The 20,867-nt window shown below is 45.9% G+C and overlaps 1 protein-coding gene across 8 annotated transcripts in view; it reads right to left on the bottom strand.

Moving 5' to 3' along the window:
• Positions 1-20,867, bottom strand: part of tns1b (tensin 1b) — a 662,464-nt gene that overhangs the window by 317,948 nt on the left and 323,649 nt on the right. The window lies entirely within an intron of this gene.

Raw genomic sequence — 20,867 nt, 5'->3', positions numbered from 1 at the left:
GTGGCACATACAGCACTAGCAAAACTGGAGTCAATAGGAATCGGCGGAAAATTCTCCATTGACTGGAGTCATACCTAGCACAAAGGAAGATGGTTGTGGTTGTTGGAGGTCAGTTATCTCAGTCCCAGAACATCACTGCAGGGGTTCTACAAGGCCAATGTCCTAGACCCAACCATCTTCAGCTGTTGCATCAATGACCTTCCCACCATCATAAGGTCACAAGTGGGGCTGTTCGCTAATGATTGCACAATGTTCAGCCCCATTCGTGAGCCCTCAGATACTGAAGCAGTCCATGTCCAAATGCAGGACAATATCCAGGCTTGTGCTGACAAGTGGCATAGAGTCATATAAGTCTACAGCACAGAAAAAGGCCCTTTATCCATCAAGTCTGCGCCGGCCAAACAAGTACCTAACTATTCTAATCCCATTTTCCAGCACTAGGCCCAAAGCCTTGTATGCCCTGGCATCGCAAGTGCACATCCAAATACTTCTTAAATGTTATTAGGGTATCTGCCTCTACCACCCTTTCAGGCAGTGAATTCCAGATTCCCACCCACCCTCTGGGTGAAAAAGTTCTTCCTCACATCCCCTTTAAACCTCCTGCTCCATACCTTAAATCTATACCCCCTGGTTATTGATCCCTCCACCAAGGCAAGTAACATTCACACCACATAAGCGCCAGGCAATGACCATCTCCAACAAGAGAGAATCTCAGGAACTCTCCTTGACATTCAATGGCATTACCATCATTGAATCCCCCACTATCAACATCCTGTGGGTTACCATTGACCAGAAACTGAACTGGACTAGCCATATAAATACTATGGCTACAAGAGCAGATCAGAGGCTGGGAATTCTGTGGTGAGTAACTCACCTCCTGACTCCCCAAAGCCTGTCCACCTTCTGCAAGGCACAAGTCAGGAGTGTGATGGAACCCACTTGTCTGGATGAGTGCAGCTCCAACAACACTCAAAAAGCTTGATGCCATCCTTGACAAAGCAGCCCACTCGATTGGCACCCACTCACTCCACCACTGGTACATAGTGCCAGCAGTGTGTACCATCTACGAGATGCACAGAAGCAACACACCAAGGCTCCTTCAACAGAAACTTCCAAACCTGCGGTCCCTACCACCTAGCAGGACAAGGGCAGCAGATGCATGGGTTCCCAATCAAGCCATACACAATCCTGACTTGGAGCTATATTGCCATTTCTTCAATGTTGCTCGGGATTTTTTAATTCATTTACGGAATGTGGGCTTCGCTGGCTGGGCCAGCATTTATTACCCATCCCTAGTTGTCTTTGAGAAGGTGGTGGTGAGCTGCCTTCTTGAACTGCTGCAGTCCATGTAGTGTAGGTACACTCACAGTGTTGGGAAGGGAGTTCCAGGATTTTGACCAGTGACAGTGAAAGAATCGTGATATATTTCCAAGTCAGGATGGTGGGTGGCTTGGAGGGGAACTTTTCCAGGTGGTGGTGTTCCCATCTATCTGCTGCCCTTGTCCTTCTAGGTGGTAGTGGTCATGGGTTTGGAAGGTGCTGTCGAAGGAGCCTTGGTGAATTCCTGCAGTGCATCTTGTAGATAGTACACACTGTTGCTACTGTGTGTCGGTGGTGGAGGAAGTGAATATTTGTGGATGTGGTGCCAAACAAGCGGGCTGCTTTGTCCTGGATGATGTCAAGCTTCTTGGGTGATGTAGGAATTGCAGGCAAGTGGGGAGTATTCATCCAGGCAAGTGGGGAGTATTCCATCACACTCCTGACTGGTGCCTTGTAGATGGTGGACAGGCTTTGGGGAGTCAGGAGGTGATTTACTCATCACACGATTCCTAGCCTGTGACCTGGTCTTGTAGCCACAGTATTTATATGGCTAGTCCAGTTCAATTTATGGTCAATGGTAACCCCCAGAATGTTGATAGTGGGGGATTCAGTGATGCTAATGCCATTGAACATCAAGGGGTGATGGTTAGATTCTGTCTTGTTAGAGATGGTCATTGCCTGACATTTGTGTGGCACGAATGTTACTTTCCACTTGTTAGCCCAGGCCTGGATATTGTCCAGTTCTTGCTGCATTTGGACATGGACTGCTTCAGTATCTGAGGAGTCGCGAATGGTGCTGAACATTGTGCAATCATCAGGAAACATTCCCACTTCTGACCTTATGATAGAAGAAGGTAATTGATGAAATAGCTGGAGATGGTTGGGCCGAGGACACTACCCTGAGGAACTCCTGCAGTGATGTCCTGGAGCTGAGATGACTGACCTCCAACAACCACAACCAACTTCCTTTGTGCTAAGTATGACTCCAACTGGCAGAGAGTAGTCCCCTTGATTCCCATTGACTCCAGTTTTGCTAGGGCTCCTTGATGCTACACTTTGTCAAATGCTGCCTTGATGTCAAGGACAGTCACTCTCACCTCACCTTGGGAATTCAGCTCTTTAGTCCATGTTTGACCCAAGGCTGTAATGAGATCAGGAGAGTGGCCCTGGCAGAACCCAAACTGGGCATCAGTGAACAGGTTATTGACAAGCAAGTGCCGCTTGATAGCACTGTTGATGACCCCTTCTATTACTTTACTGATGATGGAGAGTAGACTGATGGGGCGGTAATTGGCTGGGTTAGATTTGTTCTGCTTTTTGTGTATAGGGCATATCTGGGCAATTTCCACATAGCTGGGTAGATGCCATTGTTGTAGCTATGCTGGAACAGCTTGGCTAGGGGTGCCGCAAGCTCTGTAGCACAAGTCTTAAGTACTATTGCTGGAATATTGTCAGGGCCCATAGCCTTCACAGTATCCAGTGCCTTTAGCCATTTCTTGATATCACATGGAATGAATGGCTGAAGACTGGCATCTGTGATGCTGGGGATCTCCAGAGGACGTCAAGATGGATCATCCACTCAGCATTTCTGGCTAAAGATTGTAATAAATGCTTCAGCCTTATCTTCTGCACTGATGTGCTGGACTCCCCCATCATTGAGGATGGGAGTAGTTGTGGAGCTTCCTCCTCCATTGAGTTGTTTAATTGTCCACCACCATTCATGATTGGATGTGGCAGGACTGCAGAGCTTAGATCTGATTCGTTGCTTATGGGACCGCTTAGCTCTGTCTATCACTTGCTGTTTATGTTCTTTGGCATGCAAGTAGTCCTGTGTTATAGCTTCACCAGGTTGACACCTCATTTTTAGGTATGCCTGATGCTCCTGGCATGCTCTCCTGTGCGCTCTTCATTGAGCCAGGGTTGATCCCCTGGCTTGATGGTAATGATAGAGTGGGGGATATGGCAGGCCATGAGGTTACAGATTGTGTTTGAGTACAATCCTGGAACTCCTGCCCTAACAGCACTGTGGGTGTACTACACCTCACGGACTGCAGCAGTTCATGAAGGCTGTTCACCATTGTTGTAGGGTGTTAGTTACAGTTGGGTCTGAAGAAATCTTTGTCACCACACGTAGGTTTACTGTAAGTCTTAATTGACTCAGACTTATTTACAAATATACAGTAAAGTGTTCAAGCTAGGAGCCGACGCCATGCCTGCTGGTGCTCAGGGCTCTATCCAACACTCAACTGACTCTGGGTGCAGGTCATGTGCCCTCTTACTTCACTGTGTGGGCAGTTTTGTACTCAGTCCCACATTAACCCTATATGTGCCGGACCCTTATACTTCACCGTCTCCAGGTCTTTATCCAATGTATTTTAAGTGGTTATAGTTTACTTCAGGTCTTACAATATCACTACCCAATCACCATACTTCACATCCTTGAATTCAAAGATCCAGGTGGTCTGCAGGCCTTATAACCCTTCCATATTTGGTTTGCACTACTGTTCTTCCTGCAGGTTTGGAGGTTGTTCGGGCATCTGTGTTTGTCTTCATCCTTTTCTTCCATTCTTTCGTGTTGAACTACATTTGGTTGGTTCAGCTGTTGTGTTAATCAATGGTTGCTATACAAGCTTGTTTCTTGAGAGGTGGATGAAAATTGTGCTTGTCTCCTTGTCACTTTTTTTGCTTCTTCTGTCATCGTGTGGGTCATCACAACGTTTGTGGAAGTTTAAAACAGAAACAAAATTACCTGGAAAAACTCAGCAGGTCTGGCAGCATCGGCGGAGAAGAAAAGAGTTGACGTTTCGAGTCCTCACGACCCTTCAACAGAAGTATGTGGAAGTTTACCTTTCAAAAATGGAACCCTTGTTCCCAATTGTTTCACAATCCTACCCACATTTTTGATCACTTTCTTCTTTTCTAGTTGCTTTGTGAGCTTATGAATCTTTTCATTCAGCTGAGCAACAACCTTGGTAAGTTAAGTTGTCTTGTTTCAGAGTTACCTGTGGAACTCTTATATAAGTTTGACAACTTCACCTGGGCATTCAGTTCTGTTCGAAATCTTTCTTCTATGGTTACTGACTGCTCTTTGGAATCTTCCAATTCACTCCTTAGATCACCAGTCTGTTTCACAGAGTTTCTCTTATCTATGTTTAAAGTCTGGATTTACTCTTCTATACTGTGTATTTCAACCTTCATGTTGTTCAGATTGAACCAAAGTTCAAGGGGTTCATCAGTTTTATTTATTAATAGTGCTTCAAAGCTTTGATGCATCAGCAATTCTTTCTCCTGTTCCCCGCATTTTTCATGATGTTTACTAAAGACTTCTGATGCTTGAAGTTCATCAAGTTTAAAGTGAAGATCTATCTTTGTTGAATTTGCTTCTACAAGTTCGTCATTTAAGCATTTCAAATCCTTTTTCAAGTATTTTACTTCCTGTGAGTGGCATTCCAGCATTCTCAGCAGTTCTCGTTTTCCCTTTACAACCCCATCTTTCATACATGAAAGTTGGTTCTCCAAGCTGGTCAGTTTTTCTTTAGTAGTGCATAATTCCTCTGCGCTATCCTTCAAGCTCACTTTCTGTAATTGCACTCCTGCCAATTGTTGCTGTGACTCTCATGCTCTTTGATGTGAAGCTCTATTTGCTCTTGCTATTCTAGGTTCTCAGCTTCCATCTCTTCATATTTATCTTTGGAAACGTAATGTTTCCCCAAGTTTTCTTGCAATGCCCAACCATTTTCTTAAGCTCTGCAGTCTCTTTCCTGTATCTCCTGAGTTCCTCCTGGAATACAGAACATTCCTGAGTCTTCTCTGCCAACTGGTTCTTCAGTTCTATGAGTGTATTTTCTGCCTGCTGTTGTGCCTGGCTGTATTTCTGCTTGGGTTTTCCCAACTCACGCTTTGATTTGCTGACAATGGAATTCAGAGTTTCATTTCCTCTTGGTACCTTTACAACGCCTCAGAAATTTATTTGTTCAAATCTTGAACAGTTTCGTTCATTGAAGTCTTTAGTTTATTATGCGTCTTCAAAGGTATATACTCAGCTTGAGTTTTGTGTTTCAAATCTTCCAATTCAGCTTTGATGCAAACATTTTCCAACCTATTTCATTTTCCTTTTGCAGGTTTTGTGCATTTTGGACTTCATCAGATAGCTTTCCTTCATTCACAGTCAGCTACTCACTCCGTACTGCCACCTACTGTTGCAGTTCGGTAATGTGTCAGGGTTTCCAAAAAGATATATTTTTGGGACTCTTGGAAAGTTCTTTGCCACTCTGCTGCCCTTATGTGGTTTCCTCTTTTTAAGTTCTCTGCACTCCACAACTTGAAGATTAAAATATCAAAGGCTTTTAATATTTTATCGAAGTTGGCTGAGGATTCATCAATGCGCTGCATTAGGATTACATCATTGGCAAGTTCACTAAACCAGTAAAAAACGGTTTTAATCTGGATTTTTTCTGATTTTCTACTTAAACCTGATGCATTCTGGTAATTTAAAAATTCTCTTCTCAGGGACACCAAATCTCCCATTAAGTTTAGCCCTTGGATGAGTCTAATTTGATCTGGTAGGTTGAATTTTTAAAAGCGTAGGTTCTAATTAAGAACTTTCTGAATTTCAGGATGGTGTCGCCGTTGGAGGCAAAAGGATTTCCGTGTTTACTGGTTTTGGCAGGCTCCATTACAATTGTTATCACGCTCAGCTTGAAAAATAAATTTCAACAATGGCTGCATGGAATGGCTGCCTGCAGAGTTCTCTTGCTCAGCATTTATGTTAATGTCGCGACTTCATTAAATCCTGGCTTTTGCTTGCCTTTAGCTGGGTTTCAAAAGTCACGATTCTCCCAGAGTATTCAATTAATTATTTATAACTTTTTTGGAGAGAGCTCGTACTTGTTAAGGTGCAGACTAGGGGATTGAGATTTTAGCGACGGCTTTTTTCAAACTGCGCTCCTGACTCTGAAATTTTTAAATATTTCTCAGGACTTGCTGTAGCCTGAAAGTTTAAAAGATTTAGCTCACCCTTGTTATATCTGCTGACACTGTGCTCTGGGATTTGAATTTGGACTCCCAAAGAAGGTTTCCACGAGTTAGGGTCAAATCTAGCACAAAGGAAGATGGTAGTTGGAAGCTAATCATCTCAGCCCAAAGTCATCACTGCAGGAGTTCCTCAGGGTAGTGTCCAAGGCCTAGCTATTTCAGCTGCTTCATCATATGGTCAGATGTGGGCATGTTCGCTGATGATTGCACAATGTTCAGTAGCATTCATAACTCCTCAGAAACTGAAACAGTCCATGTCCATATGCAGCAAGACCTGGACAACATCCAGGCTGGGGCTGGTAAGTGGCAAGTAACATTCATGCCACACAAATGCCAGGTAATGACCATCTGCAAAATATGACAATATAACAACTTCCTTTGGTGTCCAATGGCATTACCATTGCTGAATCCCCCATTATCAACATCCATTAATCAGAAACTGAACTGGACCACCCAAGTATTGTGGATACAAGAGCAGATCAGATGCTGGAAATTTTGTGGTGAGTAATTCACCTCCTGACTCCCCAAAGCCTTTCCATCATCTACAAGACACAAGTCAGGACCGTGATGGAACACTCTAGACTTGCCTAGATGGGTGCAGCTCCAATACACTCGAGAAACTCAACACCATCCAGGACAAAGCAGCCTGCTTAATTGGAACCCCATCCACCACCTTAAACATTCGCTACCTCGATCACTAGCACACTATGACAGCCATGTGTACCTGCTACAAGGTGGACTGCAGTAATTCACCAAGGGTCCTTCAACAGCACCTTCCAAACCCATGACCTCTACCACCTAGAAGGACAAGAGCAACAGACGCATGGGAACACCACCACTTGCCAAGTCCCCCTCTGAGTTACTCACCATCCTGACTTGGAAATATATCGCCGTTCCTTCACTGTCACTAGGTCAAAATCCTGGAACTTCCTTCCCAACAGCAATGTGGTGTACCTACACCACATGGACTGCAACGGTTGAAGGCGGCAGCTCACCACCACCTTCTCAAGGGAAATTAGGGATGGCCAGAGATGCTCACATCCCATGAAAGAATGAAAGGAAAGCTCAGTTCTGTTTGTTGCCTCCCACAGACACTCATGGTTTCCCTCACACACTCATGTGTTCACGTACAAACCCTCATGCACACACCCATATGTTCCTTCACAGACACTTGTGTGTTCCCTCATAATTGAAGGGGCTTGTGTGTTTACTACATGCCTCCCCCTGATAGCTGAAAGCTGTAGTGTTTATTGGAGTATCTGCCACCTTGGCCTCTTATGTTTTGAGGGGTTGAGCCTGAAACATGTCCAGGTGATTGTCAGGAGGTTAGAGCAATCTCACATTGATAAGGCACACAGCACTGAGGGGCATTTGTAAATGTAATGAGAACTCAAACCAACTAACTGTCTAATTTTCTGATTCACTGATCTGCCCAAGGAACCTGCAATACACAGGGAGAGAGAGAGGAGGAGAGAGGGGAAGAGAAAGAGGGGAAAATAAAGAAGGAAAAAAAGACAGAAAGCAGGAGAGGGATGGGAAGAGAGGAAAACAGAGTGAGAGAGAGAGATAGACAGAGAAGGAGAGACAGACACAAACTGTGAGACATGCAAAGGTTTGGGGAGAGAATGTGGTACATGAAAGAGAGAGAACACTGACAGGGTTGCATATACATGTAAAACAGAAGAATCTTTAGGAACAGGTTAAGCCCTTTAGGCCCTCCAAGCCCTGCTTTAATAGATGTAATTCATGTACTCAGGTCCTTATCATATCCTTTATAGAATCACACAGTGTAGGAGACCATTCAGCCCATCATGTCTGTGCTGGCCCTTTGAAAGAACTATCCAATTAGACTCACTCCACCTCCTCTAATCCCCACAGCCCCCGTAAACCTATTTTTATTCAAGTATTTATCCAATTCCCTTTTGAAAGTTACCATTGAATCTACATCCACCATCCTTTCAGGCAGCACATTCCAGATCACAATAACTCACTGCGTTAAAAAAAAACTTCATCTCTCCCCTAATTCTTTTGCTAATTACTTTAAACTTGTCACCTCTGGTTACCGAGCCTCCTGCCACAGGAAACAGTTTCTCTTTATTTACTCTATTGAAACCCTTCATGATTATGAACATCTCTATTAAATCTCCTCTTAACCTTCTCTTGTGTAAGGAGAACAATCCCAGCTTCTTCTGTCTCTCCAATTACCTGAACGTCCTCACCCTTGGAGGTGGTGACATTAGCAAGCTACAGGATGAACCCACACCCAATTGAACATGTCAGAGCTGTTGACGTAGAAAAGAAAATTAGTGCGGTTATTTTTCAAATGAATTTCAGGCTGAAAAGAAGCTGTCATTGTTTTGAGGGTGGATTCCTGCAAATTACGTCATTGATTCTAGTTATCTTGCATGACCATCTTGCGTTGGCAAGAAATACAGCATTTCCATTATCAATTCCCCAGATTCACTCTCTAGAGGACCAATACTAGCTTTAGTTATTCTTTCCTATTTAAACACTTGTAGAAATTCCACTATCTGTTTTTATATTACTAACTAGCTTTCTCTCATACTCTTCTTTCTTCCCCTTTATGTTTTTTGAGTTATTCTTTGCTGGTTCTTAAAATTTGACCAATCTTTTGATCTACCAGTAATCCTTGCAAGTTTGTACAGTGCTTCTTTCAAATTGATACTATCCTTAACTTTCATATTCAGCCATGGATGATACATCCTTCTCAAAGAATCTTTCTTTCTCATTGGAATAAATCTTTGCTGAGAATCATTAAATATCTCCTTAAAAGTCTGCCACTGCATCTCTACTGTCCGACCTTTCAACCCAGTTTCTCAACTCAATTTAGCTAGCTCTGCTTTCATACCCTTATAATTTAACTTTATTCCGGTTTAAAACACTAGTCTTAGATTCACACTTCTCCATTCAAATTGAACATTAAGTTCTACCATGTTATGATCGCTGTCGCCTTGAGGCTACTTTACTATGAGGTTATTGATTAACCCTGTCTCATTGCTCATTATCAGGTCTAGAATAGCCTGTTCCCTGGTTGGCTCTAGAATGTACTGCTGTATGAAACTATTCCGAATACACTCTATGAGCTCATTTTCCAGGCTACCTTTGCCAATCTGATTCTTCCAATCTATATGTAGATTAAAGTCACCCATGATTACTGCAGTACCTTATGCTGCACACCCCATTTATTTCTTCCTGTATTCTCTGTTCTACAGTGTAACTGCTGCTGAGGGGCCTATAAGCTACTCCCACAATTGACCTCTTACCTTTGCTATTTCTTATCTCTACCCAAACTGATTCTCCATCTTGCTCTTTCGATCCAAGTTCACCTCTTACTGCTGTACTAATTGCATTCTTAATTAACAGAGCTACCCCACAACCTTTTCCTAGCTTCTGTCTTTTTGAAATGCCAAATACCCTTCAATTTTCAGGTCCCACCCTTGGTCACCCTGCAATCATTTCTCTGTAATGGCTATCGGGTCATACATATTTATTTCCATCTGTGCTAACAATTCATCCATTTTGTTATGAATACTGCGTTCAAATACAGAGCCTTTATCTCTGTCTTTTTACTTTCTCCGGCCTTAACTGTTGGTGCACTCTTAAGTTTGCATGCTCTGCCCTGACTGGGCAAGATGTACAATCCCCTTGCTAAGGGTGGCCATGGCGTAGTCACTGGTGGACATGCTCACAGCCCCTTACAATGTCTTTATTAATGTTTGGACCAGTATGGTTCAAGCTAACAGTGCAGCCTTGCAGTACAGGTTAGGAGATTGTCTGCATCTGAGCTGACAGCACAGCATGCAGCCAAGTGGCTGAAGCTGCCGCCATTCAGTCAAGTGGAGTGGGGCAGAGATGGGTGGGGTTTCAGACTGCCAATGAGCGCACTACACACTGGCCATCGAAGTGGTGGCCAGCACTCTCCTGCAAGCGTGAAGGGGCCTTCAGACAACCAAGATAGGTTCTTAGTCACCTATGCTAACCCACACATCTCTCGCTTTTATCCTGCAGGAGAACATCAGGATCATAGGGCTTGGTGATCTCGTGGTATGCCTCATGACTTACAGGGAGCAGAGAAGAAGAAGAGGAGAGAGGTGGAGACCCCCAGCTTGGCAAAGGGAGGAGCACCTCCCTCAAGATGAAGGGGCGGCAAGGCCTGCTGCACATGCAGCTAAGGTCCACTGTGAGCTGTCGCTCGTAGGTGCATCACTAGGCCCAGGGTCTATAGATGTTGCTTGTCATTGTTGCAGATGACTGAGGACCAGTGTCGCCAAAGGCTGCTCATGTCTGGGGAACTGGTCAGTCACATTAGCCACCTGCTGCAGGATTTGGCGCACTGGGACTCAGAGGGCATCCACTGCCAGTGGCTGGTGAAAGTGACCGCGGTGCTCAATTTTTATGCCAGTGGCTCCTTCCAGGGCTCCACAGGTGACCTGTGCAGGATCTTGCAAGCCTCCACCCACAAGTGTATCCAAGGGGAGACAGGTGCCACCTTCACAAATGCACAGGATTTTGTGCATTTCGCCAGGGATCAGGAAAGCCAGTAAACAAGAGCACAGGGATTTGCGTAGATCTCAGGTTTTCCACCGGTGCACGGTGACATTGACTGCACTTACATAGCACTTGGGTCTCCGTGGCAACAAGAAGTCAACTGTGTCATCCGCAAGGTCTTCCATTCGCTGAATGTTCAGCTGGTGAGCAACTACAACAATGCATCCTACCGGTCTGTGCATGATTCCCAGGGAGTGTCCTTGACTCCTACATCTTTAGCAGGTCTCAGATCCCTGACAACTTCCAGGATCCAGAGAGGCTGCTCGGGGATAAGGGTTACCCGCAGAGGACATGGCTGACGACGCCCGTGCGGCGGCTTCAGACTGCAGCAGACATGGTATAGCGAGGCTCATGTGGCTACCTGAACTTTGGTGGAGCAAACGATAGACATCTTGAAAATGAGGTTCCGGTGGAGCACTGCAATACAGTTCCCAGAGAGTGTTGCGCATCATCGTAGCTTGCTGCACTCTCCACAACCTGGCGCTGCCACGGGCGGATGACCTGGCTGAGGAGGAGATGGAGGGGCTGCATGTCTCCTCCGGTGAAGAGGACATCGAAGGGGATGACGATGACGAGGTCTTTGAAGGCGAGGATGCTGGCAATGAGGTGATCACATTGGCCAGATGAGGCAGGTGTTTGGGAGGCCCTCCAAAGCTGCGAGATTCATGGAGGTTGACGACGAGATGCAGTGAGGACAGACCTGATTTCCTCACCTTGCATCTATGAACGTTTGACTCCTGTGTGGCTGATGGCAGCGCACATACCTTCATTGCTTAGGCTCATGGCATGGAGGCACAGCAGAGGCACGATGGTCGCTAGATTCCAGGAGGATGATGACGACATGCAGTGAGGACAGTCCATAGCCTCTGTGAATGCCTGATTTCTGTCTGGCCGAGGGCAGCTCATTTGTGCTCCGTGATCAGGGTCATATCATGGAGATGCAGCCATGAAACTTTAAATGCACTTGATCCTTTGTCCGCCTTCAGCACCTGACCCCTTCAGGAGCACAGCATCACCAATTTCAGATGAAGAGATGGGGGCCAGCCCCACCTCAAAGGTGCTGAGAGCACACGGAGAGAATGATGGGACTCTGTATCGCCTGCCCATGACATTCTGGCAGCAATGACCAGCACCGCTGAGGTGCAGGCATCAGTAATGCATCCAGTGAATGTGAGTCTTGACCATCACTTTGGTCTGAAGACTGCACAGAGCACAGGGAAGAGGCCCTGGACTGAAACGCCTGCCTTTATCCTGTGCAGGAGCCAAGATTTCACACCTGAAGGACATGAACACTGCTCATAAGAACAAGGAGCCATAGCCAGGGAGACATTGTTGGGAGTTTATTTACAATAGTGAACATTACGTACAAGTGGTTAACACACGTGCCCAGGCTGTGTAACTACATCTTCTTAACCTTCCACAACCCTGCCACTACATCGCGGTGCTCCCCCAACATGCACAGCAGAGGTGGAGGCAGCCTGCTGACTGCTACACCCTGTCTGTGATGACCTTGTTGGCATTTTCTGGAGGGCCGAGACCTGGAGGGCCCCGGCCTGCTTTCAGGGTCCTGCTGTGTGGCAGTGGCACCCTCCAAAGCCTGTGGATTTGGAGCTGCTGGGGTCACATGAAGAAGGATTTGGACGGGCCAGGCACTCCTGGAGTCACCTGGATGGATGGGCCCAGATTGTGCACCTGCTGATCTTCCTCCCTATGGATGCCTGAGGGCCCCTGCCTGACTCCTTAAGGGGAAGGGGAAGCTGGAGTGTGACCAAGCTGCCCGCACCCCTCTCGTGTACACACTACTGGAGGCCAACTATGGTGCCAGGGATGGAGTTCAGTCCACGCAGCAGCGCAGGAGCGACATCCTGGACCAACGTCTCCATAGCAGCCAACATCCTACCAGTGTTGGCCTCAGTGCATTGGCATGCGGGAGCTATCACCTCAGCCTGATGATGGATGGACTCCTCCATTGTGCCTTGCAATCTGAGGAGTGAAGCGGACATCCTTTCCTGATGTTCCCAAGTTTGCTTTTGCAGCTCCAGCAACTGAGGTATGACCAAGACCAGAGGCTCGTCATCTGACTTAGACTCAGAAAACCTCTAGCCTCCAGCAGCCCACCAAGCGTTGGAGACCTGAGAAGTCACTGCCTCCATCTGCTGTGGATCAGAAAGTGCGATGTGCTCACCAGATTGTGATCCCGAGGCTACTCTAAAGCTAGGTCCCACCGAGGTGTGGGTCTCTGTGCTAGTGGAGGGTGTGGGTGAGCGCTGTGACATAACATGTCTTCAGTTAGGATGTCATCATATTCTTCCTCTGAGGTGTCTTCGGGGATTGAGTCGAGGACCTGGCTCGTGGACCCCCTCGGCTGCTTCCCAGATGTGCCTGTGAAAGCCAGGAGAGATAATCAGTGCATGGTAGGGGACTGCGGAACAAGGGAGCTCACTCACAGCATGGTTGTCTGATGGATGTTGCACTGCTGGATCCTCACTTGGTAGCACCATCAACCTCACCGTTAGCCCAAGAATGGTCCAGATCATCGTGGGCCAGCTGGATGACTCTATCCTAAACGTTTGTGAGGACCTTGATGTTGGGCATTCCTCCACCAGTCTTATGACCTCTCCCTGTTGTTGTGTGCCAGCTTGTCCTACATGAATTCAGATGGAGAGACTGTGAGCAGGGTGCCTGCCAGGCCAAATGAGAAGGATGCCTGGCATGTGTGGGTGGTGAGTGGTGCTATTGACGGGATGAGAACATGAGCCACAGGCCAGGTGAAGGTGTGTGTGAGAGACTGAATGGTGGTGTTCTTTGAACTGGCAGTGAGTGAAATTCCTGTGGATGTACGATGGGTTTGTGAGTGTGAGTTGAGAGTGTCGAGAAGAGTGACTTACCCTGGTGGAATGGAGGAGATCATTCATCCTCTTTAGGCACTGCGTCGCTGCCCTATTTTGCATTGGTGCTGACCACCACTCCCACCGCCTCCCATGCTGGATTGGTGAGTTTGCTTGCAGATCTTCGCCCAGTGCGGGGGTAGAGGACTTCACGGCGGGCCTCCACTGCATCCAGTAGGCACCCGAGGGAGGCGTCACTAAATTTGAGGACAGCATGTTTCCTCCCTTTGGCACCCATGACTTTCCAGCAGTTTCCAATCCCTTAGAGAGGGGTGCAGGGGTGCCCTTTAAATATGGAGCCCGGATTACTGAAGGCCTGAGGTGACGGTGAGGTGACGAATCAGAGGTCGTCTCACCAGCGATTCGCCGTGTTTCCCAGGAATGCATTATTAATGATGCAGGACATGCCGGGAGTGGGACGATACAGCACGAAAACCAAGAGTGTATAGATTTATCTGATTGAAATTAGCCATGTTACAGCTGTGTCATGCTAACCTAACAGATGACAAGGCCTTAATTAAAAGCAAATAAAGGACCAAGAAAAAAGTGAGGTGGGCTGCACTGAGACAACTAACAACGATGTTAGATATTGGCAAATATTTCCTCACATCTTCTCAGGCTCTGCCAGTGTAACTTTACCAGAAGTATGGATTACAGTCCACTTCACATGTGGTGTCAGGTGTGAGCACGTAATCTAGGATGACACTCTCAGTGCAGTACTGAGGGAATGCTGCATGGTCAGAGGGTCAGTACTGAGGGAGTGCTGCAGTGTCAGAGGGTCAGTACTGAGGGAATGCTGCACTGTCAGAGGGTCAGTACTGAGGGAGTGCTGCACTGTCAGAGGGTCAGTACTGAGGGAGTGCTGCACTGTCAGAGGGTCAGTACTGAGGGAATGCTGCACTGTCAGAGGGTCAGTACTGAGGGAGTGCTGCACTGTCAGAGGGTCAGTACTGAGGGAGTGCTGCACTGTCAGAGGGTCAGTACTGAGGGAATGCTGCACTGTCAGAGGGTCAGTACTGAGGGAGTGCTGCAGTGTCAGAGGGTCAGTACTGAGTGAGTGCTGCAGTGTCAGAGGGGCTGTAATGAGGGAGTGCTGCACTGTTGGAGGGAGGGCAGGAGTCTGACTGCTATTGCTGGAAAAAGCAACCTTTTGAAAAAAGGGTAATTAAACAGTTGAAAAAAAACTGTCAACCTCTTGACCCGGGTAAAATGTGAACAAAGGAAGTCACATAGGTTTGATGGCTCTGAAAAAAATGCCATGCTTGGAAGATTGTGTTTTACAGTGGATTTTGGTTTTGTTTTGAGGAGTGAAGGACCAACTGCTTGAGAAGGAAAACAGCAGCCTTTTTGCAGCCCAGAGCCAGTCCACAGCTGGAAGTGAATATAAGCTGCTCCTGAAGTGCCCTACATGCTGAAATAGAGTACCCTCGAGTGTCCCATGAGTCTGCCTGGAAGGCAGTACTAGAGTCACTGATTGTTTCGTGGATCAGCGCTGAGAGACCAACCATGTAGCCCGGACCCCATTTCAAGAACTCCACCGTCTATCCTTTGCCTTTGGACCAGTGGCTTTCAACCTTTGACAGAGTTCCTCCATTTCTATTTTTATTTCATTCTTGTGTGTGTGTGTGTGTGTGTGTGTGTCTGTGTATGTGTGTGTGTGTGTACGTGCGTGCATGTGCATGCGCGTGTGTCTGTATGTGTGTGTGTGTGAAAGAGAAACTTAGTGTATCTCGAAAGAGTATTTAGTATAATTTCATATTCCACACTGGATGTTGATAAGCTTTGCCTTTCTATTTGACAGGATGGATTTTATAATAAACTAATAAGTTTGTTGTCTATTGAAAGAAGCCTAGTTAAAGTCTCTTTTATTCTGGGTGCCAGTAGTGGAGGTAACCAATTGGCCACATTGGTAAGTAAATTAAACTTTTAAACTAATGGTGCGACCTATGGAGCAGCAGGGCTAGATCAACTGCACATTCCTCCCATCCCGGTCGTAACAGTGAGGAAGAGCTTTTTTTACACGAGTGGTAATGATCTGGAACCTACTGCCCACAGAAGCGGAAACAATCAATGATTTCAAAAGGAAATTGGATGGACACTTGAAGGAATTAAACTTGCAGGAGATCGAGTGGGGGCCATGGGACCAACTGAATTGCTCTTTGAGGCTCTGGCATGGACTCGATGGGCTGAATGGCCTCCTTCTGTGCCATAAATGACTCCAAGGCTCTATGGCTTCATTGGTTTCAAACGCTTTGGGATATCCTGAGGTGGTCAAACACACTACACAAATACAAGTTCTTTCTATAAATCTGCTGAAGATGCAGAGCCAGGTCTGAGGAAGCTTATCCCCACTAACATTTGGTCAGCACCATCCTGTGTAAAGGCTGACCTAATGGACCAACAATAGTAATAATTTGCATTTATATAGTGCCTTTAACACTGTAAAGTATCCCACCCACTTCAAAAATGTGGTGGGGTAGTGGTATTGTCACTGAACTAATAATCCAGAAACTCAGGGTTCAAACCCCACCATAGCAGATGCTGGAATTTGAATTCATTAAAAGTCTGTAATTAAAAGTCTAATGATGACCATGAATCATTGTCAATTGTTGTAAAAACCCATCAGACCACCTTCCCTGGTCTGGTCTGGCCTACATGTGACTCCAGATCCAGAATAATGTGGTTGACTCTTAAATAAATGCCCCTAGAGTGAGGGCAATTCAGGATGGGCAATAAATGCCTACCCAGTGATGCCCACATCCTGTGAATGAATAAAAAAATAAGCCGGCAAGAGTGTAGCTTGGTTGTAGATGTGCCTTAAGGGAGGTGGAGAAATGGAGAGGTATATGAGGCAAAATTTCAGAGTCTAGTGTGTGACCAGCTGAAGGCACACCCACCTATAGAAGAGCTATTAAAACTGGGGGATGCGTTGGAGAAACACATCAATTTTGGAAGGGCTGAAGATTCGAGGGAGATGAATGGGGGCATTTGAAAACAAGTCGAGAATTTTTAAATTCAGGCATCGCTGGGCTGGGTGACAATATAGGCCAGTGAGCACAGGAGTCAAGGATGAATGGGACTTGGTGCGAGTTAAGGTAGGTAGTAGAGCTTTGGAGGAGCTGAGGTTTAGGGGAGTGCAAGGTGGGAGGTCGTTCAGGAGAGTGATGGAACAGTCGAATCTGCAGGTGACAAAAGCGTGGATGAAGATTTCAGCAGCAGAAGTAACATTCGCGTCACATTAGTGCCAGGCAACGATCATCTCCATCAAGAGAGAATCCCTGACTATCAACATCCTGGGGTTATCATTGACCAGAAATCTAACAGGTCCAACCATATAAATACCGTGGATACAAGAGCAGGTCAGGGGCTGAGAATTCTATGACGAGTAACTCACCTCCTGGTTCCCCAAAGCCTATCCACCAGCTACACGGCACAAGTTAGGAGTGTGATGGAATACTCCGCACTTGCCTGGATCTGGGCCTGTTGCAGCTCCAACAACACTCAAGAAGCTTGACACCATCCAGGACAAAACAGCCTGCTTGATTGGCATCCACAAACATTCAGTCCCTCCATCAATGTGTACTATCTACAGGACGCACTGCAACAACTCACCAACATTCCTTTAACAGCACCTTCCAAACCCACGACTTCTGTTATGAAAGCCATTGATCTGCATGTTCCTGAGTGTAAAATTTGCAATCTGGACCTTTAAAGGTACAGGATGTTCCAATGCTGTTACAATGGTTCCTGCCTAGAAACAAGGGTGGGAACCTCTGGGAGTATTTTGATAGATTAACCCAATCCAAGAGTCATTGAACAACTCTTCTTCAGGGAGTCAGTTTGAGGTAGTCTGCTAGCCAAGAAGTGTCACAGGCACAGGGACAAGAATAGATCCTGTTAAGTAAAAGAAGGGAGCCAAGATATAGGCTCCGAATTAATGAAAGAGCTGTAGTTAGCAGTGTGACTTCGTACTGTGGGCCATTGGGGCAAAGGTCCTCTGGAGTGGTGGTGTTCTGCTTGGCATGGCCGAAGATCTGAAAGTGTGCTTGTGAGCTAGTGTTTACTCACTTGGGAATCCAGGGAGGATCTCAGAAGGCGAAATTGAAACTCTGCAAGGTCAGCCATTGTTAAAGCCATCCAAGTGGGAGAGACGTTTGGAGAGAATTCCAAGGCAGGAGCTTCGAAGGTGGAGATCGGAAACCCTCATGAGAAAGACAATGTTTCAGTGAAATTGGCTGACTCACAGTGGGGCTAATGTCTGGGTGATTGCTTGAGAAATTTACAGAGCCTGTTTTTGGTTGCAACCGTCATTTACTCTGTAATGTGGTGCGTCTGACTACAGTTTGTCTGTTAATCCACATGTACCTCAAACTTACCTTGAATGTTAGAGTATAAGATACACATTGTGAATTGTTTTATCTTTCTAAACTTGCATAGTAAATTTTGGTTTTGTTTGTTCAAAACCCACGGAATCTTGTGGCTTTATTCCAAAAGCTGGTGTCTTGAATCTCAGCCTTTAACTACTTTAAACAAAACATTACAGGTCCCTAACCAGACCTCTCCCCACGTCTCAGGGTCTGGCCAAGGATTGTAACACCTCCACCACCTTGAAGGATAAGGGCAATGGGTACATGGGAACACCACAACCTGGAAGTTCCCCTCCAAGTCACTCACCATCCTGACTTGGAAATATATCGCCGTTCCTTCACTGTCGCTGGGTCAAAATCCTGGAACTCCCTTCCTAACAGCACTGTGGGTGTACCTACATCACAGGACTGCAGCGGTTCAAGAATGCAGCTCACCACCACCTTCTCAAGGGCAATTAGGGATGGGCAATAAATGCTGGCCTAGCCAGTGATGCTCAGATCAAATGAAGGAGTGGAGATGGGCAATTTTATGAAGATGGCAGTAGGTGGTCTTAGTGACACAATAGACATGAGGTAGGAAGCTCAATGGGACATCATGGGCACACTCTTGTGGCACACACTTAGAAACTCAGCCCTAAACTGCTCCTGTTTTCAAATACAGACAATGGGGCCAAGTCTCCAGGATATTGACTGTGTGGCAAGGAAAGAATGGTAATACATGTACAAGTCATGCTGATTTTTATGTTGGAGGAGAACTTGAAAGTGATGGTGTTCCCAAGACATTGGCGCTTGTGTCCAGGTTTTGTACGTCTGTCAAAGTTACAGCAGCAGAGTTGAAGATGCGAGGAAATTTGTCCCCAACATCTGACCTAGATGGTAGAGGTCATTGGGGAGGGAGGTGCTGTTTGTTGAAGTCAGCTTTGTGACTTGTTATGGTGCATCCTGCAAATTGTACATACAATACTGCAGTCTCAGTGTGTTGGTGATGGACAGGGCAAACATTGGTGTTAATCAAACCCCAATGCTGAGAGGGAGATAACTTGGTAATCAAGGGGAACTGGTTTCAGAGGATGAGAAGTTGTGTTGGAAATAATGAGAGGAGTGTGGAACATCTAGATGGTGTCATATGTAAAAGACTTCTTAAAGCTTTGTTACAACAACAGGGAAATATAAGGTGAGAGTAGAACATTCTTACAATCTACAATCCTTTACAAACCAAACTTTTTGTCTATCTCACTTAAAGAGCTCCTTAAAATGAGGAAAGGACAATATAAAGTGGAATTTAAGACAATCCTGAGCTGTTAACTGCCACCCACTAATGTTAAACAGGAAGAATCTGTGCACCTGGGAGACCCCAAGGGGGAGTATGGGTCCCACCCGGCCTGTGTTACAATCCTCTGGAGCAGCTTACAGTTTGCAAACTTGTCAAACAAGGGCAGAAGGTGTATATGACTCAAGACTGTCGTTAACTCAGTGTCCGAGGGGAAAGACTGCAGGAGCAGGATTCTGTGGCGGAACCTGTTCAGGAGGAGTGTAACACCAAAACTGAAGGCAGAGAGCCCAATTAATAACAATGAACTGGGCTAGCCACACTGCATACGTGGACACTCCACCACCCACCGCTCTCACCCCATTGATCTGATTGAAAGCACACAGTGAAGGTTGTAGCAATAAAGGAAAGGCTTTTTCAGCCTGCTGCTGTGTAGCTCAGGTAAAGTCATGCTGCTTCTCAGCGTCTGTGAATCTGTGCTGACTCCAATCTTTGTGCTGATTTACTTCACATCTGTTTTGCATTGTTTTCAGCATGTGCGTGTCTCAGTCAATGTACATGTGTACGCTTGTGCATGTTAGTTTATGTGTGGCTATGTATTTTTGTGTTTCTGTATGTATTTGTGTTTGAGTATGTTTGTGTCTGTCTGTGTCTATGTGCTTTTGTGCAGCTGGATTTGGGTCTGCATTTTTGTGTGTGTAGCCCTGAGTGTATATCTCCATGTGTATACCTGTGTGCATATCTGTATTTCTGAACATATTTGTGTGTCTGTATATACATGTGTGTCTGTACCTGCGTGTACATCTGTGTGAGTCTGTGTGTATCTGTATATGTGTATATCTGTGTGAGTATATCTTTGTGTGTACATGTGTGTGTATCTGTATGTGTGTGTGTATCTGTATGTGTGTGTGTATCTGTGTATCATCTGTCTGTAAGTGTGCATATGTGTATGTGTGTGTGTCTATCAGCCTATCAATGTGTATAGCTATCTATCTGTGTGCATATCAGTCTGTGTGAATCTATCTCTGTGCACATATATGTGTGTGTGCATCTGTGTGTGTGTGTGTGTGTGTGTGTGTATCTGTCTATCTGTGTGTGTGAATGTATTGGTCTGTGTGTGTATCTGCCTGTGTGAGTGAGTGTGCGTCAGTGTGTATCTGTGTGTGTGTGTATCTGTGTGTATGTATCTGTGTATGTGTGTGTATATACCTGTGTGTGTGTATCTGCATGTATGTGTGAGTGTACGTACGTGTGTGTGTGTGTGTATATATCTGTGTTTGTGTATCTGCATGTGTGTGAGTGAGTGTACATGTGTGTGTGTGTATATGTATCTGTTCGTATGTATATCTGTGTGCGTGTATATATGTGTGTGTGTATGTACATCTGTGTGTGAGTATATCTGTATGTGTGTGTGTATCT

The sequence above is a fragment of the Cetorhinus maximus genome, chromosome 11 (genome assembly GCF_964194155.1).
Source record: "Cetorhinus maximus chromosome 11, sCetMax3.hap1.1, whole genome shotgun sequence".
NCBI classification, from domain to species: Eukaryota; Metazoa; Chordata; class Chondrichthyes; order Lamniformes; family Cetorhinidae; genus Cetorhinus; species Cetorhinus maximus.
Note: the sequence above shows the minus strand (reverse complement) of the source record. Positions and strands in the feature narration are given on the sequence as shown.